General features: G+C 41.7%; 1 protein-coding gene across 3 annotated transcripts in view; it reads left to right on the plus strand.

The window, feature by feature from the left end:
• Nucleotides 1–5,503: 5,503 nt before the first annotated feature.
• The window catches only part of FUT9 (fucosyltransferase 9), a 106,351-nt gene continuing 97,930 nt past the window's right edge, over nucleotides 5,504–13,924 (plus strand). Inside the window, exon 1 of one of the 3 annotated variants that reach the window (XM_058020453.1) lies at nucleotides 5,504–5,566. The gene's annotated coding sequence lies outside the window, so the exon portion shown is untranslated. Of the gene's footprint in view, nucleotides 5,567–6,715; nucleotides 6,777–13,924 lie in introns of those variants that run through there. The other 2 variants (XM_058020448.1, XM_058020451.1) reach the window with 2 other exon arrangements.

A 13,924-nucleotide genomic window follows, 5' to 3' on the forward strand; every position in this document is an offset into this window, starting at 1 on the left:
AAATGCTCAAAATACATTAATTACTGTATGGATTTTATTGAAGTGGACCTTGGTGGGAAAAAACCTAATCACTGTCCAACTTGTTCTTCAATCTTACACGCTCAAAAAAAAATGGAATGCCAGCAGATTTTGTCCCCATTGTTTCTCTAATGATTCATAAAGTATACAAATGATACTATCTACTTAACTTCAAACATAATTCAACTTTCTCTGAAAATTTGCAAACAATATTTAAACAAAAATTTACCATTATCCGTCATTAAAACCTTTGACATCATGTATACTGGAAGCGGAGGTTTCCTAAGCTCCAAGTTGTTTTTCACATTTCCTGCATCTCCAGTGGTCAGCACAAAGGCAGCCTTTCAAATCCCTCTGTGGGCTACTAACTTTGGCTAGTCTACATACGCAAACTTTTCACTGCTGCTTCCCACTCCATTGCATATTTTGTCAACATCAAAGGAATCTGAGGCTTTCCATGTGTCCCAGCTGTCTAGCCCGCACGATTATAAGATTTGGAGCTGATGTGTTGTTATTACTAGCTATTAGGTGGAACCATAGAGTGGACCACAATGCTATTGTCCTAAATATTGTAAAAAGTGAGAACAAATGATGGTTTGTGATTCCAAGAACCTTATAGTCCTTCCAGACAAATGAGAGAAGACAGGAATCTAAGAGAACAGTGCAAAAGAAAGAGTCAGGTCTATAATTAATTTTTAACTGTTGCAACTGATACTGAAGAAAAACACTGTGAGAATAGAGGATTAACTCTCACATGGGCAAGAAGACTTTTAAAGTTTAATATGTCCCTTCAAGGACACTGTAAAATGAGTTACTGTGGAGTTAAATGTCTGTACTTCTCTCCATTAGTTTGGTCACAAGTACACAGATCAGCCTGTTCTAGTGGAAAATGTCCCTGCCCAGCCCAGGGAGGGTTGCAACACATCTGTAAAGTCCCTCCCAGCCCAAACCATTCTATAATTGTCTTTATGTTTCAAGTAGAAAACATGTCCATTTTTCTCACTGTAGGCTCTCCCCAGCCAGACTGGGCTCTCACATGAAAAGGCTGTATTTCCATTCCCTCAGTGTTAGCAGTAAAAATGGCCAGACCAGCTGGGTCCTTGTTTTCTTCCAGTAATGCACTCAATAACAGTTACGATATTCTGCAGCCAGTTGCAACTTGCAATTCAGCTATGCCTACATTGCAGACTTCTGTGGGCATAGCCCTGTGATCCCCTGATATGGAAATGTCTTACAGAAGCTCCTCTTATAAGCATATTTGTGGAGAAATAGCTATGTGACAAGAACCCCGCTAATCTAAGTCCTGCACCTGCAAGGTGAGCATAGCTGTGTTACCATAACAAGGTGCTGTGGTTGAGAGACTAGAGACTTGAGAAAAAGCAGACGTAACTCCTTTGGAATGAGGAAGCTGGTATCTAGAATATAACCAATAGATTGCTTGGCTTGCATAATATGTATGAGCTTATTGTTTGTTGTAGATAAATGTCTAGTGCTCTGATCAATAAACGAAGCTTGCTAATTCTCATATTGAGGGTCCCGAGCCTCCCTGCGCCGTGACACATACTCACTTCTGAAAAAGAAAAGCTAAACAAAGCAACCCACAAAAAACCAGAGATTTTAGCTGTTAAGTTTGTTCAGCTGCTTAGCTGGCTTAATTCAGAGGTGTTCAAATAAAGTATGCAATACATAACTTTCACAAGAGAAGGTACATCCTTATTTAGAAAGGGTTACTACTATGGCACATTACTGTAGGAATAACTTTAAATCGTTCCTAGTGATGACATGGCCCTTAATGAAGAATTCTGTTGGTGATACACAGAACAGACAGAGTTTGCAGCGTAATTGTATTGACTTGGTAGCACTGGGTAATTTTTAAAGATATTGGTAGATTCTTTGTTCCCAAAACCACCAGATTTAACACTGAACTAACATAGAAACAAATCTGTTGAAGTTTTTGTGCTCCCTTTTTCCTGTATTAAGTTTCCATTTAGTGTACCACTACTGAAATATATATATATATATGAAGTATCAACAATACAATACTGGTGCACAAGATAAGAGTCAAGGCAGGAAAGAGGCAGGAGAAATCTATAATTAGATTTTTCTCAGTGCATCCATCTTCATTTATCCAAGAGGCCAAAGTCATTATTATTTACTCAAGAATCTCCTTGGAGACTAGAACTGTAAAGATCTACTTCATATTATGAGAATCTGTAAGTATATTGAAGTTCCTTGGTTCAATTATTTGTCCCTTTTACACTTGACTAAAATGGGAAGAAAGTTATACCAGTTGTATACCATATGTTTGGTTTCTGATTCTATCTTCCCTCTCCTAAGTTGTTCCTGTAATAGAAAAGGGGTAGCTGTATTTCAATTCTTCTCTCTCGCTTTTTTCACCAGCTGATATAATATTACCTGTAAAGGTTTTTGTGTTTGGAAAGAGAAGATGACCAAATTTGCTCAGAAATTCGTGACAGAAAGCCTTAACTAGAATAGTTGTAGTTTTCACAGCTATCCTTTGAGCTCAGTGGAGTTTGAGGCTTAGATGCAGCATGGTGCCTTTAAAGATAGTAGTATCCCAGACCATTTTGAATTCAAGAACTAAGTCCTTGCTTTGTCTTGGCCTGTTGGAGCAAAACACTTTCGCAGGATCAGTCCTATGAGTCATAGTGCAGAGGCATTTAATTTTAAATTTTAAATCTGATTATCCTCTATAATGTGGAACTGCTGCTTCGCAAACAGCTTTACTCAACAAAAATGGTACTGTGTACATACCCCCAAAAAAACCCCCAAACCCAAGCCCCAAAGCACCCTACTTCACAGCAGATTACTTATTCTTAATCTTGAGCAAACAAAATTTCCTGTGAATAAAAGAAAGCAGGAATATAATCTATTATGTACATTTCCATATAGAAAATATTTTAATTATTTTTCTCTAAAATAAAGACATTAACAGACAGTTAATGTGGCTAAAAAGAGAGACTTAAACCACTCAGATATCAGAGTTCTGAAAGCATGCAGTTCTTTCTCAGATTCAAATATTAACAACATTGTGTGCTATTTGTTAAACGGAATCAAACGCAAAGCCTCGCTCTGGGTTCGGGTCTCACTGTACAACACGGTTCTGGTCTCAGTCCAGGACCCTGCTCCTTGTCCCCTGCACCAAGCCCCTGTGCCCATCAGGGTCATTGGGGCTGCTTGCGCGGCTCCAGGCGCTGGCACTGGGCAAGGCAGCCACAGAAACGGGGCCAGCCTAAGGCCAGCCGTGGCTAATGAATGGCAACAGCAGCCAGCCAAAGGGCGATAGATCTTTGAATGATGCACTTAACCCCCGATCAATTGCAAATAGTTAAATGCACACCCGACTCCCACAGGCACGGGGTTTCGGTCCTTTAAAATGAATATGGACAAAAAAAGGAGGCCTATCCCTGCAAACTGTGATGGGATTAACTTTATGGAAACAGCACCAGTGGAAGAGGACACATTTAGGTACAGCATGTAAGAATTTCAGTAAGCTCGTAAATATTCTTCCTTTAAAAACATCTCATGGGAATAAGATCATGTTAGATTAAAAAGAAATAATTTTCTTTTTTTCCATGATTTTGATAAATATCTACTTTTGCAGTTGGGGAACTGATTGAAAATGGAATTGTTTCTTTTGTTTTATTTTTGCAATATTGTTCTGTTTCTTTTGACCCTGACAGTATCATGCTTTTTTACTTTAAAAATATCTATTTATATCCACATTCTCCATTATGTGGGTAAAACCTATTACTGTGCTCTCAGAAAATATTTTGGAACCTTCAAACAGAAGACAGCATAAGTGTGTTTCCAGTCTAAGGTGGCAAGCTGAGCAGCCAGCCTTTGCAAATTTATATAGCAACACTATAATCACAAAAAGCCTACATTTTATCTTCCATGAGAAAAAAAATATTTACTGCAATTACAAAGGGTTTATAGAAGAGAGGAAACCTAGTATCTAAGAATAAACCAGCTCACTACAATGTCTTTGAAATATAAAAGTTAATATTTGTATTCTTCATAAGTAAAATTCTGCTATAATTTAAAAACAGCTAAATCATTGTACATAAACATAAATCCTTGCACAAATATGTAAAGAGGATGCAGGAATCTGAAGTAAGCCCTGTAATTTCCCGAAGAACTGACCAATTGTCAACAAAATAATTTTGGTGAAAAAAAACTATTCAGGGGGCATATACAAGCTTGCTTTAATGTAAGCTAAATTTGTAGTCAAAGATAGGAGAGCTAAAGCCATTCATCTGAGGAAAGACAGGACCTCAACGGTTCATTTCCTATTCTGAATCTCAGTGAAAAAAATGTGTACACTCAGTCTCTCATTTCTCAGGAATGACTCTAACTACCAGACTATTGTATTGTCCCTGCTGAAGTCATTAATCAGCAACTAGTGAGCAAGTGAGAAACAACAAAAAAATTAGCTATATTAAAAACTACATGAAATATTTTAAACTCCTGTCTTAACTATGTTAAGAAATATAAGCCAATTTCTTTACCTCTCATGCTAGATAAGATGATGTGATTATCTATACAGAGCCCAAATCTTTCCCACTGCCCTATTTCCCTTCTCTGACTACGTCCATTTCTCTTAACAGCCTAGATCCTGTGCTGGAGGAGGCAAAGAGGAGGGGCAAACGCAGGCAAAATAGTAAAAATCTGCAAGTTAGAATGGTGCTTAGATCTAATCCCAGGACTGAGACCAGAGAAGAAAAACACACTGGAAGATTAATTTGTTGAGTTTCTTTGCAGGCTGCAGTGGTTCAAAATGAAACATTAAGTTCTTCTCTTACTGATTTTAGTGATGCCCAGAGCTGGACCTGTAATTTCCCTCCCCTTTCATTTTTGTGTTTGGTAGCTTGGTTGAGCCTACAGCAACACAAAACATCCTCCAGCCAGGGGCTGTAACCTGCCTTCCAGTACATATTTTTTTTGCCAACAGCTGCAGGGAAACAGAGACAGGTCCCTGACCTTCTCTCAATAATCTTATGAAAAGATGCATATTTTAGTACCATTTCCTGTCCCCTGGGAGTAATTTTTCTTGTTCCCAGGGAGTTCTCACTAGAATAGCTGCACTCAAAGATACCTTCACACCAGCAGCAAGCTCACGGGGGTTTGAACCAATTCCCACCATGGTTATAGAAATGTTTGTATTGTGTACAGTGAATTTTGGGTCAGGCCTCTCTTTCTGAATAAACCTGCTAGAAGACCAGACCTACTCTCTAGGTGACTCTAGCCCTTACAGCAAATCAGCAGTTTGTGGAGCTACCTGGAAATCTGCCCAATCTCTCTCTTTCCTGGCTTCACAAGTGGGAGCTGTTGATACCTGCACAACTCCTGGTACAAGGCAGAGCAGAAGAGCACAGTAAATTAATCCACAAGCCATTCAGAAACGTCTAGGACAGAGACAGTGACACCAGGGAATCATATGTCTGCACTGAAAATCGAGTAAATTGTTTACTTGGAGGGTTGATGAGAAACGTGCAAATGAACCTCTGAAGCAACTACTTGTCAGGTAAGGATACTAATGTGCTCTAATAAAAAGCAGTATGTTCTCATCATTGCAGTATCTTTTCCCCAAATGTACTTGCAGCAGTTTATCAACATTATATAATGCAGGGAGAGTTCAGGACGAGGATAAAGAGTTGATAGCCAGCTTTTGGTGTGCTTGATTTTTTGACTCGCTTGATTCATAGGTCTCATCTTTACACAATGTACTTTGAGCTGTTTTTTTCTTTTATATTTAATGATCAGTATTATTTTTGATCTTAAATAAACATCCAATAAATCCTTTAGGTTTCAGGAGCAAGCTTGAAAGACTGCTTTTAAAAACTAATCCAGTGTATGGTTGGTTTCTCATACAATCAATGACGATTGTATTCTATATTTCCCTCTTGTTTACCCCCATTTTCCCTACCACAGAACCGTTTTTTTTCCTCCTGCCGTGTAGGGAAAAAAAAAAAAAAAAAAAAAAAAAAGAAGCAGAAGAAAGGAAGAGCAGGAGAGCAGGATAGGAAAGCTCTAGCAGTGCTTTTCCTTCAGGGGTTGTGGCGGGAGCGAGGGAGCGGGGCTGGGGACCCCCTGTCCTTCAGAGGAGCAGCTCGCCCTTCCCGGGGGCAGGAGGAGGGAAGGGGGAGCGTGGATGCCCCGCGGGGCAGCATCGCGCCTGCCGTGCCCGGGGAGCTCCGGGACAGCCTGCGGCGGAGAGAGCGGGCAGGGGACGCGGGGGCGGCCGGGGAAGCGGAGGGGCTGAGGAATGGCGGGATGGACGGATGGACGAGGGCGAACGGGGGGAGGGATGGAGGGCTGAGGGACGGATGGATGGGAGGATGCGGGGATGAGGGATGGAGGGAGAAGGTGTAGAAAAATGAGGAAATAAAGGCTGGGAGACGAAGGGATGGAAGCGCCGAAGGACGGAGCGGGAGCCCGAGCCTCCCCGCTTCCCCCCCCGCGCTGCGCGCCCCCGCGCCGCTCCCGGTCCCCGCTCCCTCCCGCTCCGCCGCTGCGCGTGCCCGCGCCCGGGGCTGACTCCCCCTCGCATCCTCCTCCGGCGGCGGCGACGGCGGCAGCGCCGGGGATGGGCAGCGAGAGCGCGCCCAGGAGCAGCCCGGGCCCCGCCGCTCGCCGCTGCTCCCGCGCCCGCTGCTGCTCCTGCCCCGCCGCGCCCCGCGCCCCGGGGGCAGCGCCGCCGCCGCCGCGCCACCCGCAGCCCCCGCCTCGGACGGGTGAGTGACCGGGCCCGGCGCCCTCCCCCGAGCACCTGCCCTGCGTCCCCCGCTCCCGCGCCTCCCCTCCCGGAGCGGCCCCGGCGCTGGCGGCTGGCGGCTGGCGGCTGGGGGAGCGGGGGAGGCTCCGCGCCCCGGCCCTGCCCCCGCCCCCGCCCGGGGAACGCAGGGTCCCGGCCCGGCCCGCTCCGCCCCGCCCGTGCGCAGGGTCTGCGGGGCAGCCGCGATGTCCCCGCCGCTGCGCCGGGATGCAGAGAGCGGAGAGAGGGGCTCCCGCCCTGCCGCCCCTCCCGGGCACCGCTGCCCGGTCCCGGGGGATCTCCCGTGGACAGCCCCGCAGCGCCGCTCCCAGCCGGGGCCAGGAGCCCCCCGAGCCCCCCGAGCCCGCCCGGGGCGCTCGCAGAGGGGGCAGCGCCGTAACTTTGCGAGGGACCCTTCGGAGGTGGGCAGGGAGCGCCCAGCCCGGCGGCACCGGCGGCTGCCCCGGAGCGGCCCCGAGGGAGGCGGCCGAGGGTCCCGGTCCCGGTCCCACCCGGAGCCGCCAAGCGCGGCCCTTCCCGCGGGGCTCGGCGCTCAAATGGACTTTTCTAACACTCCCTCCACCGGCATAATTAAACAAATAAAGTGTCGGGGGCAGGGGGTGCGGGTGGAGGGGCTGGAAGTCTCCGCTCGCTCTTCTTTCGCTGCCCAGAACGGCGAGTGCGAACGGCGGGATGCTGTCTCTGGAAGGGTTTTCTGGTTTTTATGTGTCATGATGCACACGGCTGGTGGTGGCCAGTGTAGTAACTGTCTGTATCCCAATAGTTCCCTGTCGAGGGGTTGTTATGGCAGCGGCGGTCCCCGATGCTTTTATTTTTTTATCTCTGGCACAGGGTAATGTTAAAGACCTGGAAACTGCCTTTATTAAAAGGAAAAAAGAAAGAAAGAAAGGATAAAAAGGATAAATAAAGCAGCTTCGTGCCTCTTTGCCAAATAGACAGCAAGTACAAATATAAGATTCACGCTCAATCTTCAGTCCCTTCTCCAGAAGCTGGTGCTGTGATAACGCTAATGACTTGGAGGAGGCTGGGGGATAATGTCTTCCCCCCCACCTAATTCCTGCTTTTTGCTAAATTTTGTTGGAATTTTAGCTTGATTGTGGCTTGTGCTTTTTCATGTGTTTCACTGATACTTTTTCATAGTGTTGTTTCTTACTCGCAGAGAATTTCTTTATTCCTGCTTTACACTGGGTAAAGGGATTCAAGTGTTCTTACATACAAGTAAAGCATATCATTTGAAAAATCTTGTAATTCTGTAGCTTTTGCTTTTCTGTACAAGTCACAGGATGAGAGTTTTCTCCTTGTAATGCAGAGAGGAATCTCTATGAGACTCATCTGAATGATTTCAGCACATCTTACCTGCCACAGCTGGTGGCAGTTTGAAACAATAAGATTTTAAGGTTATTATGGAAGTAAGTTTCTCTATCACCTTTAATGGTCAGCCTATTCTCAGTCAAAACACATATAGTCCTAAGGGAAACACTCTGATTCTGATTTCAGTTTAGTCAGGTTTTTTTTGGACACAGTGTTTAAACCCTGAAACCATTGAGGAGGATGGATGTTAAAACTCATAAAATTGGTAGTGCGCTGTACGACTTTGACATTTTTACTCTGCACTTTTGTAGATACCATTTGTTGTCTTCAACCAGAGTTTGCTTGGGTAGAGATTGGGCAGTAAATGACAGGGACAGAAAATTTTTGTCCTGGTAGCTCCTGAATTTTTATTTCCATCCGAATATTTGAAGAATGATATTGATGTTGCAGAATGAAATGTTATTGAATTGTGATATCTTGTTTCCAATTGTACATTTTGAGATGTTTGGCTTATCAGTAGGAAAGCAACACAAACATGTCAATGTTTGTTTAAGGATGAAAAAATGCTGTCCCAGGGTGATTCATGTGTAGAAACAGGCTATATTCAGGTTAAATTAATGAACTAAAATAACATCGTGTAAGTGATCCATAATTAATTTTCACTGCTAATCATGAAAGCAGGCACTCTTATCTTCGAGTTGGAATTTAGAGATGCTGGAAGAGAGATGAAGAACAGCAAAATACATGTATTTAATGACAGAGGGAACTCTTGAATAAACATCAAGTATTTCTGAGGGAATGCAAGCCCATTTCGTAGTATAACCATTGTCATGATTCTGATCCCAGCTAAAACAGAATGAGATTCTCCCCAGGCACTGCTGTGAGCAGAATCAAAGACAATCCTGCTATCCATTTTTGAGGAATGGGGACACGAAAAGATCATTTGTATTTTTCCCCATTATCACAGCTGGAAGGGTTTATTTTGTATCTCGTATGGAATATTCCACACTTTACCCTCCTAAGCAGTAGTCAGGCCTACAGTTCTTACCTGCTCAGACAACCCAGCTGAGATAATTCTTGTGAGAAACAGTAATACATGTTTTGCTAGGAGCAGCTATATTGTGACCAAATAATAGTCATGTTAACTGGAAAAAGGTTTGACTTTGAATGATATTTTCATATCTGAAACCACTAAAATTTCATATTAGGGTGTGGGAATAACACATTTCTTAAAATGGGATTATTTGCTTTAAGGTTCTGACACGAAAGGACTAGATTAATTTAATCAAGATGGAGGTAGATGTTTCTATCTTTAGTGATTAAAAATATCCTTAGTGGTTTAAAAATAACCTTAAGTCATAATGAAGAAAAGACAAATTTGGACACTCTGAAAAAGGTTACAAATAAAGTTATTTGATGCAAATGAACCAACAGATTGCACTTTTTTAACACTAGACAGTAGTAAAATGGAATGAAAAAGAAAACTGGCAAAAACAAGGCATCATGGGAAAAGCACAGTATAAATCCTGAAAGAGTTGCAAAAATTCCCCAAGAGACTCCAATGTTGACTGTTTGGCTCCCTTATGGGAGTCAAATGGAAAAAGCCCCATTGACTTCAGTAAACACTAATAGCATGAGTGTATGCCAAGAGAAGAGATGGGTAGTTCAACTAAATGCCACAAGAATTCAGAGTGATGGCTGCTGAAATCAGATTAGAAATGTATGGGTTTTCTTCAGCTCGAAAGAAGTCCTGACTTTGCTGAGTATGAATTGGAGGCTTGCTATCTACTTCTCAGGGCCAAAACGTCAACCTGAGAATAATGTTTCAAGTGACTTTTAAAAAACGTGGCACATGATAGTTAATCTGCTTTTAATTTGTGTGATATTCTATTAAAATGATGTTACCTTTGCCAAGCTCAAGTTATTAATTAGTTATTGGTAACCATTTTCCCTTTCTTTTTGCATTTTTTAAATGTCAGTTTTTCAGAAATGGCAAGAAATACAAAACAGTCTTCCTGCAAGACTGCACTTATAAGCTGAATAATTCAAAGCCTGTACTGTCATAGTGCAATCAAATTTTTAATATGATGCTGTCAAAGTCATAAAAAAAGAAAATCAAATGTGACATCATAGAAGACAACCTATATAGCTGATATGACATCCAAATGTTTTAATTTCCCCACGTTATATTTAGTGGTTAATGAAGATAGACTTTTCTTTCTTCCCTCTGAGGAAACTCCTAATACAAGATATTAAATGTTCATAAAAAAACTACTTTATTTTCATAAAAACATATGCAAGTTTTGTCCTGAGCATAAAGGAGATGCAATCGTTTAAGAGATAATGTAAAGCCTTCACTGGGAAACAGAACTGAGGTAATTTTTGGATTATGAAAAAAAATATTGTCAGACAAATTTTCTATAATATGTTAGGTATAATCTCCATAAAGGACATTTTATAAACTGTTCCTAACTATGGATGAACCTCTGTCTAAAGAAAGAGTCAAAGTCACCCTTGCCCTCAAAAAACATAGTAATTTCTTTCTGCAGGAAGAAACATTTTTCTGCTGTTTTTCTCCCTAAATTAAGTATAACTAATTGAAAGTACAATTGGAAGTACAAAGAACTAGATTAGCAGAATTGGAAAATGAAACTGTTTTCACCCAGCCTTTGTGGAGCACAGGAGGCAGCAGTGCAGTGTGGTGACCCCAGAATGATCTGCCATTTCAGCCTGGCTTCACTGGCCTCCTGACAAAGACAAAACATTTGCCCACTGAGACCTTCCGGGTGGCTGAGGACCAATTTGCTCCCAGGGATCAATGTACTGAGGAAATTTGTCTGGAATGGGATTTCAGTTGATAACCTCAGCCCTGGTTGTGGCTCTGTGGGGACCCAACTGGATCCTGCAAGGAGCTCAGCATCAGTGCCTCCAGAAGTGCCAAGCTCCTGCTCAGGATCCTCTAAGAAATGCAGTGAAATACCAGTTCATTTCACACAGGCCACAAACCAGCTTTCAAATCTCAATGATTTTCCATCACTACTGCATGTTGGCTGTATTTGAATCAGTGAACTAGAGGTGAAAGGCTCCAAAAATGTGATTTCCAGTCCCCTGAGACATTTAGTTCTTCAAGGAGAGCTTACCAGAAATACTTAGTCGTATGTCAGAGACTAGGGTAGGGGGAAATGAATTAACTATACACAAATATTTTTATTTTGTTTTAAAAAGTCTTTCACAGATTTTTTTAGGGTTTTTTTGGTGGGGTTTTTTTTTTTTTGTTTGTTTTTGTTTTTGGGGGGGTTGTTTTTGTGTTTTTGGGTTTTTTTTTGGTTTTTTTTTATGTTGTAGAGACACTGTAAATGCTAGATATTTGATTCTGGAATACATATATAATCTGTGAGCAAACAGCCTCATAGATTTGTATTTCTTTACCAAATAATGCACACTCTCATACCTGGCTAAATTGAAACATTCTAATATTAATGTTTGGAGATTTTGGTTTTTCTCCTCATATCTGCCACTAAAAGATCAAATAAATACTTGTAAAAACAAGTGTAGAATAAATAGACGTCTGTTATTTATCATGGATCTACATCTGTTATTTATCATAAGTCTTTATGTAAAATGACTTATTTTGTCTAATTTAAGCCTTGTACTCTTTTGGGAAAAAAAAACAGCTTAAAACTATTGTAATCATTTTATGCTACAGTCAAAACCTACAATGTAAATAATGCTACTGAATTAAGGAAAGGCACCAACACTGAAAATGAACATTTAATTAATAATCCACCTGTTGTAAGGTTTCTTGTCTTTTCTACAGATGTCTTCTTCCTCTTAGGTTATCCAGGACAGCTACTACAGGAATTTCAAGCTGAGAAAGTGTGTTAGAGCTGAAAGTGCAGGAAAGCCTGTTTTCTCATGCCAGTGTTAGAACAAAGGTGAGAGGCAGGAATCCATAAGGTCTAAGCTTTGAAGGTCACAATGACATAAAATAATTGCTTCCTTCAAAATTATTTTTCTCTTTGAGGCAATGAGTATGGGCTTTTTAAAATATGGAATATGGTGGGGGGTGGGGGGCAATTTGTATTTGTCAAGAGCCTTTATTTTTAAAATTAAGCATCATTAACTCCCTGTATATTCAAAGACTTTCTTCAAATGAGTCACCCCATCTTGTGCAGTCAGGTACCCACAGCAGTGCCCAGAGCAATCACCAACCCAGGACAGATGGACGCAGGTGGCAGGGAGACCGTGCCAGACACCACGGGGTGAAGCAGGCTCACAGAGCAACAAAACCAGTTTTCTCTCTTTATCAGCATGACATTTCAAATTTCAAATCTCTCCTTTTGAAATAAAAGGCACAAATTTAGAAATCCTCAAAAAACAGTTTATTCATCAAAACGTTTTGGATAGAATAAAAGGTGTTGTATGTGTGTTGTAATACACATACCAGCATATCAGAAACAATTTAAATATTTCTGGGTTTAAATCTTTTTTTTCCTTTCAAACTAAACCCAGCAAAGTTATTTCAATTTTGGGAAGCAAAATGAGAGGAACTTGTATTCTGACAAGATAGGATTTCAGTAAATTTTCTTCCATGGCTTAAACTAGAAAAGAAACACCTTCCTTAAAATTAAGGCTGTGGTGAATGAAGGCGTCAATCTAAAATTATTTGTGAGGATGCAGAGTACAGGGAGTGTATTCCAATAAATTAACTGATTGTGCATATCAAGTTACTCATGTGGCAAGTACTTTGAATTTACCAGAATTGAGCCCTTGTTTGGCAAAGTAGTGAAAATATTGTCTTAGAGGAAGAGGGCAGAACTTTTGATAGAAGTTAAGCTGGAATTCTCCATTAAGATTATTTTTCAATGGAAATAGTTCATGCTTTGAAATTAGAATTGGCATGAGTGTAGGTCAGTAACAGAAGACTACTAATTTATCTTGAAAAGCAGAAAAACATAAAGTTTTGGAATTTAGAATTTGAAATGGTAAATATTTTACAGCCACTACTGCTGAGTATTGCATTTAAATAGAATAAGAGGACATCAAACTACACTTAAAACAATTAAATTATTGCCTGTATGCTATGTTTAGAGTAAAATTTATCAGCCAAGGCTCTCAACCTAGACTATACTGATCTTATGATTTATTTAAGCTGACAATAGAAGATTTTCACAAACTAGCTGCTTAAGACTGTTGTTCAGCAGTTCCAAATACCCATAGTTTGAAGGCCAATGTTTAAGTATAATGAAGTAAGATTGCTCTGACACAAATGCAAATTAGTTTCTTGCAACTATCAGACTTAAAAAAGAGTTTTTAAGCAACCCCATTTAGATGAATGGGAAAAGAAAATACAGTAGTATCCAACAAATGGCTTTTGGGAAGGTAACAAGCTTGCTAATTCTAGAACTTGCAATAATCAGGAGAATTTCCAGTGAGAATGTTTGCCACAAACACCTCAGCCAGCTACACCGAGACAGCCTATACATTCAGCATTAGCACTGGTACTGGAGTTGGAAGGTGGAGCTCAGGGAAGGGATTGAGCTTCTCCGCTTGGATGGTGTCCATGGCCTCCCTACAGATGCTCACCAGCCACATTTCTGGGCAGCCTGCCTGCTGAGCCCAGGAACCACCAGCTGCCTCCCCAGCAGAGTTCCTGGGGAACGCAGACAAAATTCCCAATTGTTTGACCTCACTGAGCCTCAGCACTGAGTGAGTGCACAGCCTGCTGACCTGCTGGAGCTCCAGCACTGGCCTGCATGCCCACCTGCCACAAGCTGACAGTATCTGAGATTCAAA

The sequence above is a fragment of the Melospiza georgiana genome, chromosome 3 (genome assembly GCF_028018845.1).
Source record: "Melospiza georgiana isolate bMelGeo1 chromosome 3, bMelGeo1.pri, whole genome shotgun sequence".
Taxonomy (NCBI): Eukaryota; Metazoa; Chordata; class Aves; order Passeriformes; family Passerellidae; genus Melospiza; species Melospiza georgiana.